Consider the following 12,633-nt stretch of genomic DNA (forward strand, 5'->3'; position numbering starts at 1 on the left):
GCTTTTTAACAAGGGGTTGGATAGGATGAAGGTCATAACATCCTTTGTTTCATGGATTACGGGTTACAAAGGGGCTTTAAGAAGACCACACCATCCTCATGCCTATAGCAGGCAGAACGACTTGTTCCCTAAGCCATCTGCTGTAGATGTGTATGCTCTTAAAGACTCCCATGGAAGGAAATGCCACATATTTGAATGATAATATCTGCTTTCATCACTTTCTTTTGCCTCAGATGAGGTTTGTTGTAATTATTTCACACTTGAGAGCTAAAACACTGCAAAGGAAAGGCTTCAGCACATTATCCTTCCACGGGCATATCATCTCTCCACAAGCCCCAGCTGTGACTTTGTTCTACAAAGACAAATTTTAGTGTAAAAAGAACTAGATACATCAATGCATCTTCAGAACTGTTTAAAATATAATTGAGAAAATTGCAAAAGGACAGTTATAATGAGGAACTGAGTGGAAGGAAACTAGTTACCCCCTGACCCCCACAAGTAGCCGTTACTACCAACGTGTCTCTGGAAAAGTGCTGCAACTTCCACTGTAAGATCCTTATACTTTAAAAAGCAACTTTTTGTTCAACATCACTAATTATTAGAGAAATGCAAATCAAAACTACAATGAGGTATCACCTCATGCTGGTTAGAATGGTCTACAAATAATAATAATGTACAAATAATAAATGTGTACAAATACTAAATGCTGGAGAGGGTGTGGAGAAAAGGCAACCCCCTTACACTGTTGCAGCCACTGTGGAAACAGCCACTGTGGAAAACCTCTTTAAGGAGGTTCCTTAAAAAACTAAAAGTAGAGCTACCATATGATCCAGCAATCCCACTCCAGGGCATATATTCAGAAAAGATGAAAACTCTAATTCAAAAAGATGCATGCACCCCCAATGTTCATAGCAGCACTACTTACAGTAGCCAAGACATGGAAGCAACCTAATGTACATTGACAGAGGAATGGATGAACATATGGTACATATATACAATGGAATATTACTCAGCCATAAAAAAAGAATGAAATAATGCCATTTGCAGCAAACATGAATGGACCTAAAGATTATCATACTAAGTGAAGTAAGTCAGAGAAAGACAAATATCACGTGATATCACTTATATGTAGAATTGAAAAAATGATACAAATGAACTTATTTACAAAACAGAAACAGACTCACAGGCATAGAAAACAACCTTGTGGTTAACAAAGGGGAAGGGGGAGGAGGGATAAATTAGGAGTTTGGGATTAACAGATACACACTACTATATATATAATAAACAACAAGGATGTACTGTATAGCACAGGGAACTATATTCAATATCTTATAATAACCTATAATGGAAAAGAATCTGAAAAAAAATATGTATGTATGTATAACTGAATCACTTTACTGTGTACCTTAAACAAATACAACATTGCAAATCTACTACACTTCAATTAAGAAAAGCATCTTTTGAGCTAAAGTGATGAAATATCAGGAGACATGTGACAATTAATTTGGTTTAATACAACATAGCCTGCAGAACAGACAGAAGCTTGGTCTGTAAAAATGGAATATTAATCTTCTACAATGTTCTTTTTGCTGTTTTTTTTTTTTTTTTTTTTCGCCTGCACGGCATGCAGAATCTTAGTTCCCCAACCAGGGATCAAACCTGCAGTGGGAGCACAAGTCTTAACCACTGGACCACCAGGGAAGTCCCTTGTTTTTGTTTTTTAAGAGACGTGCTGGTACACTCATTTTGATAAGTTGTATATACTCTTTCCTTTGTCCTCTCTCCTGTCTCTATTCAAATAGGCATGCAAACTTCGCGTTCCAGGTAATGAGTCAGCTGAGAAGGGAATGTTAATTTATTTGAGCCTATCTTATTCTGAAAAGCAATGGTGGAACTCTTTGTACTGGGGCCTTGTCCCAGCAAGGCATTGGCTTTACAGTTTTTCAAGATGAGCTAAGAAGTAAACCTAGACCCCTAACCATTTCCCAATAGCTGTGTTTGGAAATTGGAGCTGCCTGCCATTTCTGTGCTTGGAGCATGCTTTATTGCTGCATTGTAGTTCTTCCTGGTTAGAAGAGAAGATTCTAGGACTGAAGGTTCCTTGGACTCTGTTTCCTCACTACATGACCCCTGTGGCAGGGTATTGATGGGAATGGGATCATTGAGAAAGGCAGGCTATTTGGCAAAAAGGAACTCATTTAAGTGTCAGGGGTCACAGGATCTTAGTGGGGATGTTCTCTGGACAACTCGAGTGATGAGGCTGGAAGGAGGGGAAGGAGGCTGAGCTGAGGGTTGAGAGAGGACGCTGAGCAGGTGGGGGCAGGACTAAGCAAAGGCCACGGTAGATCAGTGGAAGGAGGATCGCTGGGGAGGAAGTCAGAATGATTCTTGCAGTGAGAGGAAAACCAGGTAGACCGAAATGTGAAATGAAGTGAGAGACCTGACGGGTGAGAACAAATAGACCTTAATTTTGCCTAGGAGTATTGAAGACTTGGGAAAAACCTCTGAACTGGAGAGCAGGACCATTTTCAACTCTATAGGTCCTTTACTCTCCTCTCCCAATGTATTATTAAATCCTGAAATGATTTATTCTTGATTTCTTTCAGATTCAAGATAATGGTTATAAAAGTACGTGTTGAACACTGGTATTCGTTTTTATTTTACCCTAGGCCAGACCTGTATCACATTTTATCTCAATTCTTACAGAAGCCTCAGCTTGTCTCTTAGAGTCTTCCTTTTCAAAATCTGGACTAGCCTATAATAATAATAGCATTATTTTTGTTATAATTATTATTAGCAGTAGCATTGGTATTAGACTATTTGACTGCTTACAACTTGCCAGCTATCGTGTTCAGAGCTTTACTTGTGCCTTCTCACGCAATCCGCCAACGTCATGCGGTTGGAGCTATTGTTGTGGTCCATTTTACAGGTAAGAAAACTGAGGCCCAGAGAGGAGCTTCCAAGAACCTCTTGCTAGTTACTGGCAGAACGTGAACTTGAAGTCCCATCTATCTGATGCCAGAGCAAGGGCCTGCCTTCTTGGTAGTAACAGAGCTCCTTAGAGGCTGAGTCTACAAAAGGAGGAAGGAAAATGGCTAATGGGGACTCTGAACAGCTTGCCCAAGAGCAATTTGAGAGTAGCTGTAGTCATCCATTGTGGCAGAGGCAGGATACCTGTTCACCAAACAAGCTTTCTCTTCTCGGGCACAGGAATAACATTTCCAGCTTCCCTTGCAATTATGGACGGTTATGATTGAATTCTGGCCATAAGAATGTGAGTGAAGTGGTGTACACCACTCCAAGCCTAGCCCATAAAATCCTCTCATGCACGATCCCCCGTGCAAGATCCTTTCTTTCCGCCAGATGGCTGCCAATGAGCACAGCAACAGTGCTGAAAATGCAGAGCCTTGATGTGGAAGGAGCCTGGATCCCGCGGACATACTGTGCAAGGCTCATCTGCTAACAAGAGACAGTTGCATTGGAATGTTACATAAACTGTGAATAAATGTCCCTGATGTGAAGTCTTTGAGATTATGGACTTGATTTGTTATAGCAGTTGGTATTATCCTAACTTACACACCTACACACTATGTGGGTTGTGATTCTTAGCTAGGAACTCAGGCAGGTAGTGAATGAGAAAGGAAATCATCTCTGGAAAGGAGTGAACCAGAAAGATTCAGATTTTGTGGCCGGTTGCAATATGCCAAAAATAATGTTCTTCAGGCCAAGGAGATGATAATAATTACAGAATTTGAAGCCTGGGGTTTGCTGGATACTCTTTGGGGCCAACTTCCGATGCAAGGAGTTCACTGTATGACTCTAGGAGTCATTGGATGGGCTACCAGGGGTTCGAGGGCTCCTGCATTTGTGTGCAAAATGACATGTACCAACTGGACAGAAGGAACCTGGCTTTTCTTCTCATTCTTCGGTGGGTCTGCACTCAAAAAGGTGAAGAACAGTTGTGAGTCTGAACACAAACCACTTAGGAGGCTGATTTAGAACAGAAATGAAAACCTGACTAGGCTGAGTGTTCTGGATTTCACATTTTTTCCCTGGGTTTCCAATTCTAAGTGGAAAAGGAGAGCTTTTCTTGAAACCAGTACATTAGCAGATGGTGTGAGTGCCAATGAGCGAGTAAAATAGCCCCGGTGAGGGAAATCATGATTATAAAATGTAATTGCCTTGTGGTCAAGTAGCACATTAGGCCAATAGTCTTAGGAAACAAAGCAAGCCTGGATCATGGTTTACCACCTGGCCTTACCAGCCTCCTCATCTCTGTATGTCGGAAGTGTCTTCATCCTTCACATCCCTTGCTGGGGACCTCCTCCTTTAACAAGATTTCCCTGGTCCTGATTTTCCCTTCTTGATCTCACTTCTCAGTAAGACTCCTGGCCCACATTCTGGCCCATCTCATCTCCTCTTTTAATTATTCTATATGTATAATGAAATCCTACAAGAGCCATCACTAAGTTAAAGGCAGAGTCTATGCAGTAGCCCTCTTTCGTATCCACCAGGGGTGCTCAAAACAGGCCTGTCCTTAGACTATGTACTCAATACATACATTACTGGGCTGGGGAATAATGGAAAAAATGTAAATGGCAGGACTAGGAGATACAAATTCTGACCCGTTCAAGACAGTGACGGCTTGCTGTGGGTGACCACTATGTACCGATTGCCTGCCCTGGGTCAGGGTCCAGGCCAGATGCTTTCCACTCATTTAACAAATATTTACTGAGTGCCTACTGAGTACAAGGCTCTGTTCTAGGTCCTGAGGATGTATCAATGAACAGGATAGCAAAGTTCTTGCCATTAGAGTGGTGGCTGAATTTCATCCTGACAGAAGTTGGGATGCAGGTGAAGGAAAACAGAGGTTCAGAGAGAAGTGAAGTCAGGTGCCCTGAATTACACAGCTGGTAAGGGAATGTTGATCTTCTAATTCCAAGTCCCAGGGGCTTGTCGACACTCAAAGAGGGTATGGAGGAGAAATAAGAAAGATATTAGAGAACTCCTTTAACAAGGAGTTCTGTTTATTGTTTCCCCCCTCCACCCCCGTAAGAATGGAAAGCTTCTTTATGTCAAAATGTACTGTAAACAAAACAGGATTAAACCAGAAAAAATGCTTGCCAATGTGTAATAGACAAAGTTTATATATGTATATATATATATAGATATAGATTTTGGCCTCGCTGAGCGACTTGTGGAATCTCAGTTCCATCACTAGGGATTGAACCCAGGCCACGGCAGTGAAAGCACTGAATCCTAACCACTAGACCACCAGGGAACTCTCAACAAAGTTAATATTCTTAATATAATTTTACAAATCAGTAAGAAACACATTCCAAAATAAAACAAGGAAAAAATATTAGTGTGTGGCATGCACACACAAAGAAGAGGCCCAAAACATGACAAACCATAAAACCTCACAAGTAATAGAAGAAATGCAAATTAAAAAAACAATGGGCTTCCCTTTCTCTTTATCAAATGGACATTTTTTTCAAGGAATGATGCTGGATGAGAGTGTAAGGACAGAATCTTCCATACTTTAGCAGTCAATTTTAGGATGGTTTAAAATTGATTGATTCTTATACATCTTTAAAATAACATTTAAAAAGCCTCTTCCTTTTTTTACCTTTTTAACAGTGTTTTCCAATTTTTCTACAATGAATATGTATCCTTTTTATAATTAACCATATATATATATATGCATTTAAAAATATCCTATAATTATTGAAGGGAAGATGAGGAAGAGAAGTTTAGTGGTTTTTAACATGCAGTAGAGCATGGTCCTAGACTCAGAGTAGGGGGACTAAATTGATTGTCTGCAGTTTCCAGTGCATCAAATTGCTCCTCTTTTGTGCTTCCTCACCTGGCCCACGTGTGGCTCTCTTCCTTTTCCCTCCTAGTCAGAGCCTGATCGTCAAGTCCACCAACTTAGTGTGGTCTGAGCAGTCTCTGCTGTTGTTATGTTGTGTGCCTTTTTAGCAGTGGTTCTGAACCCCAGCTGCACTCTAGAATCACTTGAGGCTGATTTAAAAAAATAGCGATACCAGGTCCATCCCAAACCAATTAAATAAGGCGGTCCCCTTGTGACTCACTGTCCGTTAGTGTTGTTGAGACCCACTGGATCCAACCACATGTAGTTACTTTGGGTGCCCAGGCTTACGTCATGACCATAATGTAAGCTTGTTGAATTGAGATAAATAGGTTTGGTGTCCCAGCTCCTCCGTCACAAAGAATCTGATTTTGCCAATCTTTATTATTATTTTTTGATGCTAACCAAAAATGTCAATAGAGACACGTGAGAGGTGTCAGATGTATATCTGCTGGTCGGTACACTGTTCTTTTTTCTTTTAAATTCCTGGGTTGTGATAGCTCAAAGTATCTGCCGTTAGTACCAGGTTTATGGCAAAACTTTCAAAGCAAGATGAATTTTAATTCACTTGATTAAACAAAGAAATATGTTGCATTGTACTGTTTGACAGAAGCAATCATTAGCCCCCATAGGGAAGTGACTGTATTTATCCATCTCTGGCACTTGGTAGGTGCCCAATAAATATAGGCAGAATGAATGAATGTATGACAAAATTGAAACCATGGTAGTACAGTGTCTCTAACTTTATACTTGTCTCCTACAAGGGTCTCTAGCTCCTTCAGCTACCCCCAGACTACCTTGAACCAGTAAATTATTATTTCAGACTTAAGTTGAACATCATTGTTTTGGTGATGTTTTACCCCAAACAACTTTCAAGCACTAAACACTCTTCAAAGTAAACCAGTTCATGGGCTGAGACAATGCCCAAGAACATTTTCTCCAGAAGTGGGGCTCCTGTAGACGGCCTGTCATTTTCTCAAACTCCAGCATTTGCTCTCATACGAAATTTCCCCTTCCTCTCTCCTCTGACTAAAGACTCTGTGACACAGGTAGGAACCTCATCAAACTTCTCTTGTTGCATCTGCTCTGTCGGCAGACGTGGTACTGTGAAAACAAATGTCACTGCAGCAGCCATAACTTAAGATGTCCTTTTAAAAAATTCCAATTTCATCATTTCACAGAAGAATAGATCAATATTTCTACAGTTAAGAGTTTAGTTAAAAACCCTGCTGTGCAATGAAATAATGCATCTGCTATTGGCGTAGAGCGACTGGGATGTTAATTCCCTGGTTTTGTGTCAGTTAAGGGCAAATTAGCCTTCCAGCACCAGTCATGACTCATTATGTCATTATGTAGAAGGCACTTACTGTACCTCCACTACTATGCAATTTAGATCCAATAAAAATTGTGACAGCGTTTTTATCCACTTCATTAAGCTACTAATTTCTTGTAAAAAAATGTACATTAATCTTTTTATAGCTTCATGCAGAGTGGCATATTTTTAGACTCTAACATTGATTAGGTCCTGGTTAAGAATAATTTTCACAGTACTTTTAAGAAATGTAAATAAAGTTACAATAATTTAATTTTTCAACATAGTTATGACAGTATTGATCTTAAAATGAACATGTTGGCTGAATTAAATGTGGAGCCCAAATGAAATACAGACTGAATATTTAAACATGCAACAAATTACAAAGCATGGCTTAACAATACCCTGCAAACAGAATGAAGAGAGGGAGCGTGAACCTCCGTGGAAAATATTAATTGCTCGTATTTTAAAAGATGTAAATGGGGATTTTTTTTTTGACATCTGACTTTTCTTACCCAAATGTTTAAAAAATACAGTAAAAAATTGTCTTCCTCCTTTGATTTTTCATTCCTTGTGAAGTATTAATGACTTTTCTGCCTGAATGCATTAAGGAAAAGTAGAAAAGGAAAAAGTTCCCTCTGCCAGGGTTGCAGTATTAGGTTGGAGTCAAAGAAGATGTGCCCAAGGCTTTCAGAGGGTCCAGTGGGTGGTCAAGGTCAGGGTGTTGGCACCTGGGTACTTGGTGGCAGGAACTGCTCCTATTCACTCCAAGCACCCATCCTACTCAGGTCTTTTTTTGAACAGGGCTGACCAAGCCACGAGTCACGTCCTCATTGGCTGTAAAGGTGAGCTCTAAATGCTGGCTGGTATTTGGTGCAATTACACAGATTTCCCATTAGATCCTGACCTGCTGCACTGGACCTGTCTCTTTGCTCCGGAGTCTGAGCTGCATTCTGACTTTGCTCGCCTCTGGCAGTGGTGTCTTCTGCTCTCCCAGGCCAGGGAACCCCAGTCCTGTCCTGGCTTCCAAACTTACCCCATCCTTGGCACGAGTCCACCATGCTGGCCCCAAGAGGCATGCAGGGAATGAAAGGGGATATGGGATGATTCGACTTTATCACACGAGCTACATAGAGTGGGAACAGTACTGTATTGGTGTCAAAGACTTCGATTCTTCCAGAAAGTAGCTGTGTCTCCTCTCCAAGTCTGTCCCTGTCTCCCATATGAAGACTTTGTGCTGGGTGATTACAAAGGGTGGCTATAGAAGTACATTTCTGGGACTGAAGACCTCCCTCTCAATGAAGGAATTCCTCCCTGGGACAGCCCTGGTGGGCTGTGCATGGATGCTTCCAATGTTGGGAAGCTCACTTCTTTTTGTTTTGTCTTTTGATTTTATTGAGTCCTGTATCTCTTGCAAAAGGATTTACAAGTGGGGTTAGAGAAGAGCTTCCTGCCTTGTGATACATTGTTCACTTTCCCTGAGACAGTACATGTCAGAGCAGTTCTAACTGCTGCTGCCAGCCAGTCATGTCTCAGTATGAAAGCTGCTGCGGCTGCTGCTAAGGGCAATTATGTTCCCGTTCCCGCTGTCCAGGCCCCTGGTTCTGGGAGTGCGTTGTCCCCAGATAGGCTTTTGAGGGGCCAAAGGCCTGTCCTTCACCTGGGGCCCAGTTCACATCTCCCTGGCCCTTGTCTGCTCTCTAGAGAGCCCGCAGTGGCTGGAAACGGTCATTCTGCTTTCAGGCTGCCTCAGACGCTGGGCTCAAACAGAGCCTCCTTCCCTGGTGCTTCCCCAAAGCCACTCCTCTCTGCAGCTGCTGCACTGCTTCCCAGCTGTTTCCTGCTGGTCCACGCTGCTCTCCTAGGAGCCAGGCTCGTCGTGGCTGCTCTTTTCATCTGTGCGGTGCTTTACCCATTAGGAAGAGCACTTAGTCTCAGACCTCATCTCCTGAGAGCATCACTGCCACTCGGTGAGGCAGGCAGATACACTGTGACCTAGAGAGGCAAAGTGACAAACCCAAGGTCACACGGCTAGGAATCGGTGGAGCCAGGACTGGAAACCTGGCCTTCTCCCTCAAGATCCTGTGCTCAGTATATCAGAGCTTACAAAATGCTTTTGGGAGGGGGGCAGAATAGTGGTCAAGTGCTTGGACACTAGAGCTGGGTAGATTTGGTCTCAAACTCCAGCTCTCTTACTTACTAGGTTATTTAGCTAGGGTAAGCTTAGGTAGCTTACCTAATTTCTCTGAACCTCTGTTTCATCTTGTATAAAATGGAGATCAATACTTTTTAACCTCACATGATTGTGGTGAGGATTAAATGAGATAAAACATGAAGCACTCAGCCTTGTACCTGGCACATATTAAACTCAATAAATGGTAGCCATCAACATCATCACTATCATCATCAGCATCACTACTGCTTCACTCAAAATCTCACCATAGGGGCTTCCCTGGTGGCGCAGTGGTTGAGAATCTGCCTGCTGGGCTTCCCTGGTAGCGCAGTAGTTGAGAATCTGCCTGCCAATGCAGGGGACACGGGTTTGAGCCCTGGTCTGGGAAGATCCCACATGCCGTGGAGCAACTAGGCCCGTGAGCCACAACTACTGAGCCTGCGCGTCTGGAGCCTGTGCTCTGCAACAAGAGAGGCCGCGATAGTGAGAGGCCCACGCACCGCGATGAAGAGTGGCCCCCGCTTGCCACAGCTGGAGAAAGCCCTCGCACAGAAACGAAGACCCAACACAGCCAAAAATAAATAAATAAAACAAATGTGGGGTTTAAAAAAAAAAAAATCTCACCATAACCCTGTGCAGCAGGTATGCATTGATTCAGTTATACATATTTATAATCATAATAGATACAGTTGACAGAGGGAAAAATGAGGTTCAGCGTGGTTTGTGAGGATCTCCTTGAAGCCTGCTCCTGTATTTCTTTCTGCCTGTGCTCAGCACCACTTTGACAAGCCCACACCTACAAGGCTCCCTCCTTCTCCCTTGCCTTCACATGCCCACGCTCAGGGATGATGGCCTCATGGCCCGGTGGTCCCTGGTTCTCAGAAGGCCACCCAGTGACACAGATGCAGTGGCTGGGGAAACAGGATCCAGCCCAGAGGAGGAGCTGAGCTGTGCCCGAAGCACCCAGCCTCCCTCTCCAGGAAGAACTTGTGTTCTGGGGTCACCTAATTACTCCCTGCAGAAAGCTCTTTCAACTTAAGTATAGGGTTCTGGATATGACGCTGTCTGCAAGGCAACCCCGAAGACTGGCGGGCGGTTAAGTTCTGTTTCTCTTCCAAACAATGATCCCTTCGAGGTTTGTATAAATACTCAATCAGTTTCCTATTATGACAATGTGAAGGAGCAGTTGGTTGCATCTTCATAATTAAGACTTGAAGAAAAGTCAATGGCAGTGAATAAATTAGATGTTTTTACCCTTCGTGTCCTGCTCTTCCATGTATACCTCAGTCCACTCCTGGGATCAGCTTGCCGGCGGGGCCCTGGATTCCCAGGCAGGCCAGTCCTAAGCATCAGGCTGCGGAGGAGGAGGGTTGTGGGTCACCCTCACCCCACCAGGCTGCAAAATCCCAGAGTAGGAGGGGTTTAGGTTTGCAGGCTCCTTTTCCAGATGGCATTTGATATGAATATTGACATTAATGGCGTTTGGGTAATGATGCTGTCTGTGGCAGGGGCTTTATTACTGTTATGAACAGCGTGGTCCTGGAGGGAACCATTCCGATTAGTTACCTTTGTGTGTGAGTTGCAAATGTTTAACAGACAATTATCAGGAGATGGTGTTCTAGGGGATTCGGGTTATTCCTGGATTCCCAGGCAGGTTCTGAAATCAGTCTGCATCTTGGAGGAGTCGGTCGCTGCCTGAGATCATTACCTTCCATGCAGAGCCGGTCACCCCAGTCTTGCCTGTTCGTCCTCCAACAAGGCTTTCCCATTCTCCGGGGTTCTGCTTTGTTGCAACCTCTCCACATCAGATACATCAAAACCCTACCTTTTACACTTCCTGGGGGAGTTTGAGCCTCTTCCTATTAAATATGAATAATAAAATCCTCCGCTTTCATCCTAATGGGGTTAGTAGGAGGTGTTTAGCTTTTTATAGCTACCTAGATGATGGAAGGAGGCAGATGAAGCCATCACAAAATTAAGGAAGAGGTCATCATTAGAAGCCGGGGACCCAAGTCTTTTAAAAGCATTTCTGGTCTTAATTCAAAGCGTCTCTCGGGAGAGCTTCAGTGAGCAGAGGCCGTGGGTTTCCTCTGCTGGAACCAAAGCTTTGGCAAGGTGGCGACTGTGTGTGTAGCAGGTTTCTCTACAAGTCCTGTGGAAGGACCAGTACCTTCAGAGCAAATAAGACCCTTTCAAGATGGATTATCTGGTGGAGGGTTAGGCCTGTTTCTCTACATCACGCAAAAGCCTTCTGCCCTTTTGAGAAATGAATGAACGAATGCATGAATGGGAACTTAGGTGTTTGGCGGGGTCCTGGAATGGCTTCAGAGGCCAGGCTGGCCATTGCTATGGACCAGATGCTCCTGGGATTTTAGCTATCAGGTAAAGTGGGAAGTCAGGAGGCTGAACTGAACTTCTGGAAACAGCATAAAAGTGGATTGTTGTGTGTGCTCCCAGTGCAGCTCTAAATCTGAATACAAAATAGAGAAGATGCTCTTTTGCTCCTTTCAGACTAATGATTTTGTCCTTTTTCCCTCTCCTCCTCGTTTTATTTCTTCATCTATAACATCTGCAAGAGGCCAGTCAGAGTAATAAAACTGTGCTAAGCTCGCCTAATGCCAGCCATTGATCCAAGGGTGGGACACGATTAATCAATGGGATTTTAGCGGTGTTCATGTCCCCAAGGGCCATCAAGCCCAAAGGCAGCTCTTGCCTCCGCCAAGGGGAGGCATCTGAGAACTGACGGTGCTGTGATTCTCTGGGTGTGGATTCAGGGAAGTGGTGAGAGGTGGGGTGCCCACCCCCCAGGAACAGCCTTTGTGGCAGTTTCAGACAGCCACTTTGGGTGTTTGATGGCCTTGCTTTTAGGATGTGCACTCACCACTCACTTCCTCTGCAATGTGACATCACTGTGGGATTTGCTTGGCTCCAGGGTACGGGTCCCATGGGAGATGGAAGGGGGTTTCTAGAACAGAGAAAACCTCATCCAACATACTAGGTACCTCTCACATAACTACAGGCCTGGGGAAATCATTTCCTCTAACTCCCTCATTGTGCCCTCGAAGAGACTGAGGCCCAGAGAGGGAAGGGACTTGCCCAGGGTCACATGGTGAATTAGTAACACGTCAGAACTAGAAGTCAAGTCTCCTGGGCTGAGCTCTTCCCCATCCCTGTATCTATAAAGCTGAGTCAGGATTAGAACTTGTTGCAGTCACATGAGAGAATCAAACAGAAGGTTGATACAGCAGTTATAGAGAATTCAGGCAGGGTAGAGAC

The sequence above is a fragment of the Balaenoptera borealis genome, assembly GCF_965194805.1.
Source record: "Balaenoptera borealis genome assembly, chromosome: 1".
Taxonomy (NCBI): domain Eukaryota; kingdom Metazoa; phylum Chordata; class Mammalia; order Artiodactyla; family Balaenopteridae; genus Balaenoptera; species Balaenoptera borealis.